We start from the raw sequence: 13,898 nt of genomic DNA on the forward strand, positions 1-13,898 counted from the left end.
TAGGCCTTTATTTTTCCCCCGGTTGGTTTTTTAATTTATTTTGTTTGAATTATTTAGTATTAATTTTCTTTCAATGCTAACCAAACTACTATTCGACTGTGGATTTGTCGCGCCTGCAGGTGATATATGTTTGAACTGCGACTTTAATTGTAAAGGCTCTTAAAACTTTTGTGATGGGCATACACCATATTTGTGTAATTTTCTTTTAATGTGCATGTTGTGAATGGTGTATGTGTCAGCTTCGGGTGAGTAGAAGGGGTTGGGGGGGGGGGGGGGGGGTATTTACCCTGGCAGTAATTTGCTCCCCGCTCACCGGCTAGACAATATATTTATATGTAAATTTATATTTGGTGTTTTTGGTTTTAAATTATTTGTATAAATGTTTACAAGCGTCTCGGTTTTTTAATCTGTTCATTATTATTTTAACTATATTTTTATCCATTTTATTTAATAAAAAATGTTTAATTTAATGGGGAGGTGCGCTGCACCCATGCCGTCTGGAGAGCTCTGGCTGTTCCCTTGCCTTGTGCCCTCCCTTCGGTTTTTATAAATTAAAGGGTGACAGCGTCTGGTAAGTGATGTAACCTTTTGTTTCTCGTAGGACTCGGAGAGGCGCCTCGACTCTAAATGATCAACCAGGATACGTTTCTGCTCCGCTGATTGGCCAGACGCAAACTTTCCTAGAATCCTTTTTCCTTTTTTCACTAAATAGCAATCTGCTATACCACTCTCCTAGTGGTCTGCCACTCTACTAATGGCAGCAGCAAGGACAACACATCTTTCGAGGAGCACCATGGGTGGAGGGCACCGCGGTTGGGCCGGCGGGGGGATGGTTGGGTGTGGGGGGTATACCACCGGAAGTTAGGGGTTAGAACGCTTAGGCGTAGGCGGTTTCGGCCGTAGGGAGAGCTATGTCTGTCTGGGGAATTGCCCCCCCCCCCCCCCCCCCCCCGCTCCTTGGCCACACTAAGGTTACCAATACCAGTGCTGCACCTCCTTCAACTACTAAATATTTCCTGTGATGGGAACCCAACCTTTCCTACCAACCTCCCCTTCCTCCCCCACTAGGTTAATGTAATTTAAATATAGACCGTTAAGTTTTATTATATTTGGAATGCGCATTAAAATTAATTAAAGTCCCATAATATATTATTTTGGCTGTAAAGTTTAAAATTCTCCCCCTATATTTCTGTCCTGGACCGGCTCACTGGCTATCCAGAGGACGGGCCCGGGATGGACATGCTTGAAACCCCTGTGGTATATGAGCATGTAAATAAATATTGGAATGGAATGTCAGTGAAGAGTCATTGGTTGAGAGAGTAAAACACGACGGGTTCTCGGAGGGTGATCGATCCTAGAACCTATCTCATATCAGGTGAGGGCTCTAGCGCTGAGATACCCGGCATATACCGCAAAGAACAGACTATATCATGCAACTTTTCTTCCTGTCGTCCAGTAACTCCTTTCCGATAATTCGAAGTGTAATTTCATTACTGCCCGAGTACACCTCCGTTGCTAGCATGATAACTTTGGCATTACTATGTGTTACCAAATCACTAGGAAAAAGGTTTGCACATGACTGTGTGTTATCATGTTAGTGGCTATAAGAAATGAATTCTGCTCATGACAGTGGGTTGGTTGCTTATTTTTTAAACATCCATTTTTTTAAATTACTTTTTTGAATTAAACATTTAAAAAAACCCCGAAAAAAACCCCCAAACAAACAAAACAACCCCACCCCCACCCCCCCCAAAAAAAAAAAACCCACAAAAAAACCCAACAAACCCAATCCCCCCACCCCCCCAACACAAAAACAACAACAAAACAACAACGATAAACACCCCCGCTAAAACCGACACAAAAAAACAACACAAAAAAAACAACAGTAGCAAATAAACAAGTAGCTTCCTACAAAGAATGATTACACTGTCAAGTAGTGACGTAGATAGCAGCGACGTGTAAACCAATAACGGAAATCTTCCTCCAGACACACCTAAACGTGTTTATTTTTAAAGAAAAAGAATATAAAGTATAGCTTAAAATTACTATTTTTTAAATAACAGGTTACTACGTTTTGATGTGGCTATTTGTATCTGTTCGACAACGGTGTAACAGCAGGGCTGAAAATTAACATTTAACAAAGTTAAGTTCGGTGCCCTCGGATGGTACCAATTGGTCACATTTGGGGTCTCAGCTCATGGACTACTTTGAGGGTAACATACCCTGAAAAGGACAACCCCTATTGTCCTATTACACAAAAAGCACTACTTTTACATGGGCCGCAATTGACACAAAAAGGTCTTCAATGTCAACAAAATACACGTTTGCAAACTACATGCTCTCCCAGGTAAATTTCAATATAATAGTTGAAAAGCTGTCTACCATGAAATAACCAAAGTCAAACAGCAGACTACTTGCGCGGACAAATTTTCGGAATTTGGTCAACCAAATAGTATAAATGCAATTCAGTATCATAACAAAATTGTAGTAGGCCTAATAAAGCACACGCTCATATCCGCTGTTCACTAAGCAAGGTGACAATCATAACAAAATGAACCACTAGTATTTATTATTCTTATTAATAACACAATAAACGATTGGCAGTAATAAAATGTCACTTATAATTAACTCTTTGACTGAAGCAAAAAATCACAGCTTATAACCGGCCATATCATCTAGTTATGGGTCACGAAAACGGTATTCGCGATCATGTGACAGTATTAAAATTATTAGTGCGAAATTAGCGGCTTATGAATAAGTTTTCATTGAGCAAATTCAATTTTAATTTTTAAAAAGTATTGGCTATACTAGTATACAAAATATACGCTCCAACAAACAGTAGCGCATTGATCAATCTGATTAAAATTAGCTCTACTGGTCTCACCAGTGGATCTAACAGCATTGCGTGGACTCCCATGTCCAGGTGACATTTCATCTATAAATAACAATTTAAATATCGACCAATTACACTTCGCCTTTTATGACACTTGACGATTCTGTGGATGGTGTGGCTATCCATCTCTCTAACCAGGACCGCTTGTCGGTAGACTCCTCGGCGCTGAGTTAGTACCAACCCCGTCTTGCCGGCTGTAGATTTAATGGTGTGTAGCTCGTAAGCGCTTCCATCAGGCAGTTGTTTTAGTTCTGGTTTCACTAGTCCGCCCATCAGTGATGCCGGATCCGAGGTGTCCCCCTGCACGAACTTCAAGAAGCCAGACCTGATTTTCCCGATCTGAACTTTCCAGACGGCTTCCGAGTCGGAGGGGGACGGTGCGAGTGTTGGAGGAGGCCGGGCCATGTCAGGTTGGTCGCTCGGCTGAGTGACGGCCTTCCTCTTCACAACGGCGGCTGATCGGGCCGGTGGCTTGTTGACTGGCAGTACCGGGGATACCGGCCAGTTCTGTCTGGGCCACATAGTGGTCGGCGATGGAGGGTCTGACGGAATTGTTTTAGAGGGCCGTGTGCAGTCTCAATATGCACTTAAGCGCAGGTGGGCACTTTGTTACGTAATACCTCCGCGCGACCGTGGTCGAGCTGTGCCTAATACACACCCAGCCAGTAGTTACGTAATACCTCCGCTAGTTCGGTACGTTCGGGGTATTGCTGGCGAACTAGGCGACGACCAGTCTAGGCTTGTAAGAAAAAAATACCGCTTGGTCACTGTGGAAATATACACACCATAAGATTCGGTTCCGCGTGCTGTCTCCGGACCAGTCTGGGATTTTATAATAAATAGCTAGGGTTTTAGAGATATCGGGGAGAAACATATTGGAAGGCTTCCACGGAGCGCGTCCGTTTGGACTTGGTAATTATATATTTTCTGCTCTGTTGTATAACCTTGATGTGATTGATGTGACTTTAAATATTTTAATACTGTATTATACCAATATTATTTAGACGGTGCTGCCGGTCATCTGACGCAGTAAACTGTAGGCTCACTGTTCTAATATATATAAGGCTTATCCAGTCCTCCTAGAGGACCTAGCTAAACTGTAGGTTATTGTCTTTATTGTGATAGGTACCAGTATTAATTCTGTATTACAAGGTTACTGAATGAGTAGTTAAGGGTTAATTAAAAATTAACCAGTTAGGAATAGAGTTGTAATTCCTTTATTAATTAAGTTCCCCTGGAAGTGTTTCTCAATTATCACACGTGTGGGTGTTGTGTCACGGTGTAGTGATTAGAATATTGTGTAAACTAGACACCTAGAAATTAACTAATTAAGTGATCAGTTCTGGGTTGTTACTATTTGTTGTTGTTAATTAACTACTGCGGCAGTACATTTGTCAGCGTAGATTAATACAGATTCCAAAGTGTATTGTATTTTTGTTGTGTTTTCTAGTGAACTAACGGGCTATATTATATATACTTTATATAAGATCTTATCTCTGATCATACCTAGACGAGCCACGCGGGTATAACTGCCCGTTACAGAGAGATCTAATAGATATACAGTTAGGAGAGAGATTTGGATAATCGTGTGTTTCATTCAGTTACGGGTATTATAGGATCCCCGTGACAGAGGGCCTTTACGGGGCGTCTCACACACCGCGGTGTTGAGTCTGTCCCTCTCGGTGGTCGACGGTTCCGGCGTAGCTGGTTTCCTCGACTCAGGCTGGGCTGGGGGCGGTTGGTGGTGGGTGTTAACTCGAGAGTACATGGCGAGACGTCTGTTCTTATCGCAAGTTAGCTTAGAAGTGTTTCGTCTTGAAACGAATTTTATATAACATTTTATATTAAATTAGTTTTCGACATACTTCGTAATTCGTAATTCACCCGAATCATTTCGTATACCGTCGGCATAATCCCGAATGTTTTCAAATTCTTTTCAAATCACTGGCATGATTTTGCAAGTAAGGTTTTGATTGGTCGAATGAAAGGTCAACTGGACATGAGCTCCAACGGGCTGCTGTTAGATCCACATGTAATAGTGGAGCTAATTTTAAGTAGATTGCGCATTGATTTATTAATCATCGACTGTTGGATATCAACCATTTGGTAATTTTGAAATATTATAGTTTCTGAGTGGAAACCCGCTACCTTTTCCAAGGGATCTTTTTGATGCACCATCCCACAGACAGGGTAGTACATGCCACAGCTTTTGGTATATCAGTCACAGTGTATTGGCTAGAAGGAGAAATAGTCCAATAGGCTCACCCACGAGAATCGAGACTAAACCAACCGCGCATCAGGCGGACGCATTACCACTGGGCTAGGTCCCGCCCTCATGACTCGTACTATGCTCTGTGTGGCGTGCTACATAGAAAACATCCAGTTTTGCTAATCAAAAAGAGTAGTCCATAGATGTCTCTAAAATGTTTTTTTATTCTATCCCTTTTCTTTCTCTCCTTTGAATTCCATCTCATTTCTTTCAGATCTGGCAACTTCTCCTATCTTTCAACTTATTTCATTGTCCACCTCCACACCACAGTCCTTGTCTTTCTAACCGCAACAGGTGCTTGTCTTTTGTGGCTATCCGTGTCACACACCTACCATTCCCATCAGCTTTTAGCTGCGGACTTAGTCTGACCACTTCGGAGAGTATTTAAATGCCTTTCTTTCATTATATATGTGGTCCTTAACCATTACTTGAATACTTCCACGCCGTAGGGTATTGATAAAGGCACCGATCTTACGCACGGAAGGTAATGCGTTCGCATCCAGGTACCGACTTCCACTTAGAGCAAATTTTAACATGCTGTGAGGCTATATTTCTACACGGGCTTCTCTCTCACCAACCACTGACAAGTAACCATTAACCCCTTTCTTTGATTAGAGTCCAGATGAACGAGGTACAGGTATGTGCCCAGCACAGGATGCTTGAACCTTAAGGTGACGACGGTGATACGTTGTAATTGCACTGAGTGTTATTGTACCAGACTGCCAGTAAACTGTTACTAATAGTAGGAGGAGAGTCGTAGCCCAGTGGTAAGCACTCGCTTGGTGCGCGGTTGGTCTGGGGTGAAGTCCCATCGATGGGCCCATCTGGCTAGTTCTCGTTCCACGACGGTTATACCAAAAGCCGTGGTATGTGCTACTCTGTCTGCGGGATGGTGCATTTAAATATCCCTTTAATTTTGACATATAGTCTTAGAAAGAAAATCTGGTACATTTTCCATTAGTAGCAAGGGATCTTTTATATGCACCATCCCACAGACAGGATGGAACATACCACGGCCTTTGATATACCAGTCATGGTGCACTGGCTGGAACGAGAAATAGCCCAATGAGCCCACCGACGGGAATCGATCCTAGACCGACCGCGCATCAAGCGAGCGCTTTAACACTGGGCTACGTCCCGCCGAAAAACCGCATTCAAGTACGCAATAAAAAATATGCTGAGTGCGCCGTTAAATAAAAACTTTTCTTTCTATGTCTTTATTTCTTTCTTTCTTTCTTTCTTCCTTTCATTCATCCTTTAAACTTTTTCCCCCCTTCCTTTCTTTATTTCATACATTCTTTCTTTTTTTCTTTCCTTCTTTCTTCCCTTTTAGCACTGGCAATTCTACGTTCCCGAATAACATGAATAAAATTAGTATTAAGGCAAACTTCTTTTAACAGGCACATGACTCATGTAATTCTCACGACCTCTGCTTTAGTCAGTGCTAAAAATGGAAGTACACAGAAATATCTGAACTTTAGCAGTGTAACAACGCAATTGCCAAATGTTTCTAGCAGCGAAGCACACCTGTTAAATAGGTGAGTCACTATTTATTGAAGAGGCTGTGTTTACTTCCACAAATTGCCCCTGCGCGTGCTGTAACCTCACCGTGGTGCAGGAGTGTAACATTCTCTTTGAGAATGGCCAATACAGCACAAAATTGAAGTTTTGAGTAAAAGTCAGTATCTATCTGTAATATTTGTACTTTTGCACAGTTCTTTGCACTGTTTTTATTTAAATTTTGAATTTTTGTATTGAAGTTGATCATCACTTTATTTGTTTGCATTACCATAGTTTGACACCCAATAGCCGATGAATTTTTCGTGCTGGGGTGTCGTTAAACATTCATTCATTCATTCATTCCACAAATTGTCACTTTGTATTATTATTAATTATTTATTTTAATTAAAAATAATAATATTTCAAAGGGCGTAAACCCCCACCCCCACCCCACAAATGGATTAGAAAATAGAAAGAAAAGCTTTTTGTTAACAATTTATATTAGATTCTGTTAAATTAATTTTAGAAATTAACACATTCGATTAAAAAAGAAGAGAAAAGCAATTTGATAACAATTCATTTTACCATTGTTTTAGAATATTCCAACCCCTTGTATAATTGCACAATGCAATCACACCCATCAGTTTTACTTGTTAACATATTATAAAAAAAGTCCATCTAAATTTTGAAAAGTCGATAGTCTTTTTGTAAATATTTTGGATTAATCAAGCGATTTTATTTATCATTATTCTTTTTAGATTAAATGTAAACGTAAAATAGATGGAGTTGTTAATAACAATATGACCACCAATAAAACGCAAGTGTTGTAGCCAGACCACCAATAAAACACAAACGTTGTGGTCAAACCACCAATAAAATACAAGCGTTGTGGTCAGACCACCAATAAAACACAAGCGTTGTGGTGAGACCACGAATAAAACACAAGTGTTGTGGCCAGATTACCAATAGAGGCGGGACGTAGCCCAGTGGTAAAGCGTTCTCCTGATGCGCAGTCGGTCTAGGATCGATCCCCGTCAGTGGACCCATTGGGCTATTTCTCGTTCCAGCCAATGCACCACGACTGGTATATCAAAGGCCGTGGTATGTGCTGTCCTGTCTGTGGGAAAGTGCATATACAAAATCCCTTGCTGCATTAGGAACAGTGTAGCGGGTTTCCTCTGATGACTACATGTCAGAATTACCACGTTTGATAACCAATAGTCGAAGATTAATTAATCAATGTGCTCCAGTAAACAAAACAAACTTTAGATTACCAATAAAACACAAGCATTGTGATCAGATCACCAATAAAACATAAGCGTTGTGGTCAGACCACCCATACAACACAAGTGCTGTGGTCAGACCACCAATAAAACACAAGCGTTGTGGCCAGATCACCAATAAAACATAAGCCTTGTGGTCAGACCACCAATAAAACACAAGCGTTGTGCTCAGACCACCAATAAAACACAAGGGTTTTGGTCAGACCACCAATAAAACACAAGAGTTGTGTCAGACCACCAATAAAACATAAGAGTTGTGGCCAGACCACCAATAAAACATAAGCGTTGTGGCCAGACCACCAATAAAACATAAGCGTTGTGGCCAGACCACCAATAAAACATAAGCGTTGTGGTCAGACCACCAATAAAACACAGTCGTGGTGCACTGGCTGAAGCTCAATGGGCCCACCGACGGGGATCGATCTCAAACCGACCGCGCATGAAGCGAGCGCTTCACTACTGGGCTACGTCTCGCCCCTACAAACGCTAGAAATACCAGAAACACATTTAATATACAGCCATTAGAACTTTATGCAGAACATATATTTAATCTGCAATTAGAGTTGTTAAAAAGTTTAATTTAATCGGCAACATCTTAAACATTAAAGCCATTTCAGAACAGTCCCTTTAATATCTTTATCTAAGTTTAAGGAAGGAAGGAAATATTTTATTTAAAGACGCACTCAACACGTTATTTACGATAATATGGCGTCAGACATATGGCTATGGACCACACAGATATATAGAGAGGAAACCCGCTGTTGCCACTTCATGAGCTACTCTTTTTCGATCAGCAGCACGGGATCTTTTATATGCACCATCCCACAGACAGGATAGTACATACAACAGTGGTGCACTGGGTAGAGCAAGAAATAGCCTAATGGGCCTACAGACGGGCATCGATCCTAGACCGACCACGCAGCAGGCGAGCGCTTTACTACTAGGCTACGTCCCGCCCAAAAGTGTCACGTAACTTCAACTTAGGAATGGAAATTTTAGAGGTCATTCCAATATCTGCCCAACCCATTATAACCCGCATGCATGCTTCCAATTTCCCATGACCGATTTTGACTTCTTTGAACCACCTCCGCAATGTTTCTTTTGGGTTACGTATTACGTACTTTTGTTTTTACTTTTTATAATAATAACATTTCTATATTCACTCTTTATATTTTGTATTCATACATTATGCATCCAATAATTAACATATGCTCTTTAACGGTTATAGCGGATTAACGACTGTTCAACAAACCTATTTCTGTTTGCAAATAAAAGCTGAACACTTTGAAATGGCCAGTTTATAAATGGACGTAAACCCGTCGATTAAAAGTTCGTGAGAATATATTCAAGATCATGTACTCGGATCACACTGACATGGTACGCATCACGTTCGGTGCGTGATTTAGGTCAGTCGGTTGAGTGCTCGCTTGAGGTGCTTGCGTCGCAGGATTTAATCACCTCGGTGGATCTATTCAAGTGATAGGTTTTTTTTTCGTTCCAACCAGTACACCAAAGCTGGTAAAAGTCCGTGGTATGTCATTTCCTGTCTGTAGGAAAGTGCATATAAAAAATCACTTGCTGCATTAGGAAAAATGTAGCGGGTTTCCTCTGATGACTACGAGTCAGAAATACTAAATGTTTGACATCCAATAGCCGATGATTAATTAATCAATTCGCTCTAGTGGTGTTGTTAAACAACAAAACAAACAAACGAATGGATTGGCTAGCATTCTCCCCAGATTTGTCACCGATTGAACATATTTGGGACGAGTAGGACACTCATAGCCAGCAGATGTTCCAGAACTGGGACAATTCCTCCAGGCGGAGTGAAAGGCTATACCCCAGGAGTTCTTTCGAGGTCAGATCGACAGTATGCAACGACACAGTGTTGGCCGTATACGAGCGAGAGGTTGCTTCTCTCGTTATTGAAATGGTGGTGTGGTGTGGGACTTTGGGTTTTGACCCCTGGCTACTCACAAGTGGTCTAACATTTTGCTGACGTGTCTTGAGTGCTGATTTCCATGATTTTGGTACATGGGATTGATTAAACAGTTTCGCTATGCATTTTGTACTAATGAAAGTACTGTATGGTAAAACTGGCAAGACATTCTATGACCCTTAACTTGTTTTGAGTAGAATAAGTTTAGTTCAGTCTTATAATGTTATAATCGACAGTATTAGTAAATTTAAGTGTTGTTCTTTACGTTCCAAATTATAAATTGTTTTAAAGGGACATTCCTAAGTTTGCTGCATTGTAAGATGTTTCCGACTTATAAAATATTTCTACGATTAAACTTACATATTAATTTTTTTTTCTTTTTTTCTGGTCGTCTTAATATTTGTAAGTAGCCCAAACTGGATTTTTGTCTTCAGATAATTTCGTACGAACGAAACAAATATATTTTAGGAAATATAATGAAATTTAACCTAGTACAAATATTAGAACGATCAGTAACACGTTTAATATACAACCACTAATATTGTGTGCAGAAAAATATATTTGATATGTAATTACACTCGTTAAAAAGTCTCTGTTAGTTGATAACGTCTTAAAAATTGCAGCAAACTCAGGAATGTCCCTTTAATTAAATTAAGTGATTGAAATATTTTATTCAGTTGACAAAGCAAAAGCAAAATCTATGCAGTGACTATACAGGATAAACTGTGACAGATAACAAGAGACTATGCAGTCATCTTGCAAGCAACTATACAGTGAAGATGAAAAGTAAAAGGTTTGTTTTGTTTAACGCAACCACTAGAGCATATTAATTTATTAGTAATCGGCTATCAGATGTCAAACATATGGTAATTTCTTAAAGAGGAAACACGCTACATTTTCCCAGTAGTAGCAAGAGATATTTTATATGCACCACCCTACAGACGGAATCTCGTAACATCTACGATGGCCTTTGATATACCAGTCGTGGTGCACTGGCTAGAACGAGAAATAGCCCAATGGACCCAACGGAGGGGTCGACCGATCGCGCATCAAGCGAGCGCTTTACCTCAGAGTGAAGATGAGATGGGAAACTATTATGTACATTTAATTCTTGGTTATTTGTTATATTTGGAATTATAAGATACGTTTTATATCACGCAGTTATAAGATTATATATTTATAAATACAAACGTAACGGATATAAGCACCAATTTACTAAAATATTGATTTTAATAATACTTTATCGTGGGTCAGTATATAACATTTTACCATTTTCCGTACTGATCTGCACACAATATTGACTAAAAGAAGTGTGAAAATATTATTTTCAAACTATAAATGGCAATGGCGTAGCCAGCAATTCCCCAGATTTATTTCATTATTCCCATGACACTGATATTTATTTTACAGGTTTGGGTTTTCCTCGGCGTGTTTTCCTCTCTGGTTACGCCCCAGAATGGTATATCGTTACAATAACAAACCAGTTCTATCATTAATTGTTTCGCTATAGCACATGAAGGAAGGAAGGAAGGAAGGAAATGGTTTATTTAACGACGCACTCGACATATCTATAACACATTATACAAATTGCAATAAAGCTATACATAATCACAACTTCCACAAACTATACAGTTCCGTTCATACACTGTGATAGATATATAACTAGTTAGCGGTGACTTCAGACTTCGGTATTCTCGGCCTCGATCTAATTGTTACTGAAAGAAAGAAAGAAATGTTTCATTTAACGACGCACTCAACACATTATTTTACGGTTATATGGCGTCAGACATATGGTTAAGGACCACACAGATTTTGAGAGGAAACCCGCTGTCGCCACTACATGGGCTACTCTTTCGATTAGCAGCAAGTGATCTTTTATTTGCGCTTCCCATAGGTAGGATAGCACAAACCATGGCCTTTGTTGAACCAGTTATGGATCACTGGTCGGTGCAAGTGGTTTACACCTACCCATTGAGCCTTGCGGAGCACTCACTCAGGGTATCTGGATTAAAAATCCCATGCCGCGACTGGGATCCGAACCCAATACCTACCAGCCTGTAGACCGATGGCCTACCACGATGCCACCGAGGCCGGTCTAATTGTTACTGAATGCATAGAAATATCACTGTTTTAATCAGTTACAACTACTAGAGGTATAAATTTACATGATTAAAACCATGGATGTTGTCCGTTATTGGCTAAAATTGCAAGTTGACATCTCCAGTAGTTTTTACATAAGGCCAAGGTAAAAATGTGATGTCGAGCATCGCACTTCCGGAATGTAAGAATGTCAGTTTACCATTAGTCTGCGTGTGTGTGTGTGTGTGTGTGTGTGTGTGTGTGTGTGTGTGTGTGTGCATATGTATATATATATATATATATATATATATATATATATATATATATATATATATATATATTACCCATCTGGGCTCAAATATACGGGGTAATATTTTTTCGATCTCTGCACAGTGTGCAGATTGCTTCTACAGCCATTGATTGCCTGGCTTAAAAATGAAGACGTTTGGTTGGGCAATGGCCGGAACTTCACTTTCATTCATATAATGTTTCCATTCATGAGTCAGATTACACATACGTTATACGATCTACAAAGATTTACAACAAAAATGGACTCTTTTGTTTCGTAAGCATGAAATGGTATATTTTCATAAGCAGCGGCTTTAGTAATATATAAAAATAATTATTTTCAAATGCAAATACAGTTGTATTATTTTGTATTGTAAACATTTGGCTGTAAAAAGAACGCCGTCATGCTATAATAATAATAATAATGATAATAATAATAATAATAATAATAATGATAATAATAATAATAATAATAATAATAATAATAATAATAATAGAAGAAGTTTGTTTGTTTTGTTTAACGATATCACTAAATCACATTGATTTATTAATCATCGGCTATTGGATGTCAAACATTTGGTAATTTTGACATATAGTCTTAGACAAGAAACCCGCTTTATTTTGTTTTCATTAGTAGCAAGGGATCTTTTATATGCACCATCACACATACATGATAGTGCATACCACGGCCTTTGATATGACAGTCGTGGTTCACTGGCTGGAACGAGAAATAGCCCAATGGGCCAACTAACGGGGATCGATCCCAAACCGACCGCGCATCAAGCGAGCGCTTTACCAGTTTGCTACGTCTCGAACCTAATAATAATAACAGCAACAACAACAACAACAATAATAATAATGTCTTCTACATAACATTTTAATGAAAATAGAGGATGCAACTGGTTCTGTTACAATGGAGACCAACAGCATACCCGGAATTCATAAATAGTTCACATTTTAAAATATCTAGATGTATGAAGATAACCGGTACAAAATGATTTAATTTATTTAAGATCAATATGCAACTGACATTTTTGAATGATCAACTGTGCAAGGAAAACATTTTCTAATTAATAACAATAATTAGTATAAGTGAATACTCGTTTCTTTTTTAAATGCTATTTTTATTAATCCTTATTTGCCCAATTACGTGAGTGCGTGTGTGTGTGTGTGTCTGTGTGTGTGTGTGTGTGTGAGAGAGAGAGAGAGAGAGAGAGAGAGAGAGAGAGAGAGAGAGAGAGAGAGAGAGAGAGAGAGAGAGAGAGAGAGAGAGAGAGAGAGAGAGAGAGAATCTTTGTCAGAGAAGAAGGTCCTTTTATTCCTCAATTTAAGAGAGAGATAGCAAAAAGTCCAGAAAAACAGGTACGTCTTCTAATTATACGAAAACAGTTTGTTTTGTATAACGACACCACTGGCGTGGTATTAAAAAGGAAAATCTTCTGGAATACTTATATAGACGTGATATGTTCAAATTTTAATAAGATTAGAAAAACAGTATTCATTTGATTATTTGACTTCATGAATGCTTATTGTAAAACGCCAAGGTGTGTAATATATATTTATTGTAAAGATAAAACACATTGTATCAATAAATAATATACGTGGTATAGTTACAACAGAAATCTCACTATACCAGACAAATGATCG

At 39.3% G+C, this 13,898-nt stretch overlaps 1 protein-coding gene across 1 annotated transcript in view; it reads left to right on the forward strand.

Annotated features, from left to right (window-relative positions):
• The first annotated feature begins 6,606 nt into the window (after nucleotides 1–6,606).
• The window catches only part of LOC121367953 (histidine ammonia-lyase-like), a 35,088-nt gene continuing 27,796 nt past the window's right edge, over nucleotides 6,607–13,898 (forward strand). The window contains exon 1 of the transcript XR_005957457.1: nucleotides 6,607–6,700. The gene's annotated coding sequence lies outside the window, so the exon portion shown is untranslated. The remainder of the gene's footprint in view (nucleotides 6,701–13,898) is intronic.

This window comes from Gigantopelta aegis, chromosome 3 (genome assembly GCF_016097555.1).
Source record: "Gigantopelta aegis isolate Gae_Host chromosome 3, Gae_host_genome, whole genome shotgun sequence".
Lineage (NCBI taxonomy): Eukaryota > Metazoa > Mollusca > Gastropoda > Neomphalida > Peltospiridae > Gigantopelta > Gigantopelta aegis.